The sequence below is a fragment of the Perca flavescens genome, chromosome 12 (assembly GCF_004354835.1).
Source record: "Perca flavescens isolate YP-PL-M2 chromosome 12, PFLA_1.0, whole genome shotgun sequence".
Taxonomy (NCBI): Eukaryota; Metazoa; Chordata; class Actinopteri; order Perciformes; family Percidae; genus Perca; species Perca flavescens.
Window position 1 is genome coordinate 33,572,627 of NC_041342.1, and position 3,048 is coordinate 33,575,674.

A 3,048-nucleotide genomic window follows, 5' to 3' on the forward strand; every position below is an offset into this window, starting at 1 on the left:
GTAAAATGCAACAAATGGGCCCATAATGCTTGCACCTTAGGCCAGGCTAAGGCTGAATACAACATACTGTATGTTCCCAAGACTTCCTTCTTCCATTTGGTATGACATTTATACTATTGTGATGTATGGTGCTCAGTAAATGCTAGACAGTGTGACAAGTGTGACAACATACCCTGCTCTCCCCTATGTACTGTATGCTCAGATCAGCTGGGCATTGTGGGTATTTTATAGTGGACTATATAGTGAATGAAAATAACCGCGGAGAATTCGAACACCACTACAAAAATGGAGATTACACTGCGTGTGTGTATGTGTGTGTGTGGCTCAGTTCTATGTTTAACCTCAAAAACCATGTTGATCTTCCTGCCGTTTTTGCTTTTTTTTTCTGAGCGTAAAAATGTAAATGTTTTTTTTTTTTCTGTCGCTTCTTCCCGTCTTTTGTCACTTATTCTGATGTCTGTTGATTTTCTTCTGCACTTGTTTTTTTTGGACGTTTTTGTGGTTGTCTTTTTCCACTTTTTGAACCTTTTTTTCCAACATTTTTGTCCTTTTTTTATCAATTTTTTATCAATTTATTGTCTCCAAATATATAAAATTAAATAAAACACCCACATTCAATAATAGTGAACGAATAATTTATTTTACTTGTGCAGCGTTGTATGGAACCATCCACTTTATTATTTTTTGACATTCTGGTTAAATTAAAACCCAAATTTCTGATGTAGAAACTTTTTGAAAATGGGTCAAATGTGACCCGAAGACAACAGGAGGTATAAATGTAAAATGATGAAAACGTGTCAGCTTTAAATCAATTTTAATTTTCTAAACTTCAGCCCTTTTTGGTTGACGCAACTCGGATGCAACTCGGTGCATAAAACATCTTTAGATACAAATTCACTTTCAAGAAGTTTTGATTTGCAGTCAGTGTTGCTGTGGAAGATTTTGCTCGGTGCTCCACTGCCCCCTTGTGTCCAAACTCGGAGTTACAGCGTGGCCTGTTCCTCTGCAGCCCCCTTGGACATGATTTATTTTAACACTTGTGTTTTCTTCCCGTCCAACATGCCACTGTTTGTTTTTCTGGGTCAGAATTTAAAATCAAGACTTTTAGGTCGTCTTTTCACATTATTATTATATGTGTATGTGTATATGTATTCCCACACAAAGTTACAAAATTCTTACATTTCAAGCTTTTTCACCTCAGGGTTGTCATGGCGATCTGACGGCCTTGAAGGAGCTGATGCAATAACATTTCACTGGAATGGAAACTAACCATGCATGCAACCAACGACTGCGGTCGAGCTAACGTTAGCCATATCTTCCATCGCTAGGAGTAGGGGTGTGACCTGGTGAATAAGTGCACCATTGTGATTGGCTGTTTGGAGAAGGAAAGCAAGTCACTTCTTGTTAGATTTTTGTGCCTTAGGTAGAGAATTGTTAGTTGATAATTGATGAAAAGTGTTTCATGTGAATGAAAACTGAGTGAAAGTCTGTGAAATAACTCATGGTTTTGGAGATATGGGTGTGTAGTTTGAGTGAGAGGTTTCAAAAGTCATGTTAGGCCTACATGTAAAGATTTATGAGATAAGATATACTGTATTTTCCCCAAATGGATTTCTTTTGGACTCTGTCCGTTCTGCAGCTTTTACAAAGACAACACAAATACAGAAAATAAGCATCTCTCAACACATACTCTCATGCAACACAAAACATGCTCTCCTATATATTAGACAGGTACCTATATGTAAGCACATTAACTCTTTTCATTGGCATCTTTTAATTGAACAACCCTGTACGTATTGTACAAAAGTACACAATGCACAGACATAATACACAACCCAAATAGCCTACGAATTGCACAACTAACATGTTGCACAACCCCAATATCCGACGTATTGCACAACTAACATAATGCACAACCCAAATAGCCTACATGTTGGTGTTGATGACGTAATGGACATTTTGGCACAAATAAGTGCTTATATTGGTTTCACAATTTAAATGTAGAGTTATCACCAGGGACGTACTGTGACAAAAGTTCAGCCTGGGAGATGGAGCAGCCTTTCATGACACACACACACACATACAGATACACACACACACATACACACACACACATACACACACACACACAAAGGCACATATAAACCCATAGCACATTATCCCCCCATTCATCCACCTAGCCACCCACCCCTAAATCAACTAAATTAATTAATTAAAAACAGAAATAATAAATAAAAGCTCTAAACAGTGGGTAATAAGTACATACACCTCTTAAATTGTTAAAAACAATCCATATAATTAAGTAACATATATAAGTAGAATAAAAACTAATAAAATAAATTATAAAACTAACTAAAACAAACTACATTTATGTCACGCTCTGGACGGGGCAGGACACAAAAGCAGAACACAGATAGAGTTCAACAATACAACTGTTTATTGGAAAATGAATAATGTGGATGGGGTTCCGTCGTGGAGGTTATGGGAGCGAGTATGAGTAGGTTGGAGCTCAGCAGAAGTACAAACGGCTGGCGAGGACAGTCGGAAACAGGCTGGGGGTCCAGAGGCACGGAGGGCAAGGTAGAGGTCGGCACGAGGAGTCCAAACAGAAGATTAGTAGGGAAGGGGACAAAAGCAGTGACCGGCGGCGGAGGGAGAACGGCGTCTAGGAGGCAGAACAGAGACACGATGAGGGAAAAAGAAACAGGCAAAAACTACGGGAACTTAGGATTATGACTAGACTTGTAGATCGCTAAATAATGCACAGGAACGTATGAGATATTTACGTGGCTGAAACAATTATCTGGCAGGGACTGAAGGCAGACCTCTCCCTAATATAGGGAGAGTGGCAATCAGCCCCAGGTGTGTGGACTGGAACAGGTGTGGTAGATGAGCAGTGATTGCAGCAGCCTTGGTGCCGGGGTGCCTTCACTGGAAGTGGGGATTCAGGGCACTGAGGGACCAAAAGAGACTGACGGATTCAAACAACACAGACACAAAAGGGGCAGAGGCAAGGGAGACACACAAAAGGGAAGGGGAGACAGTTCA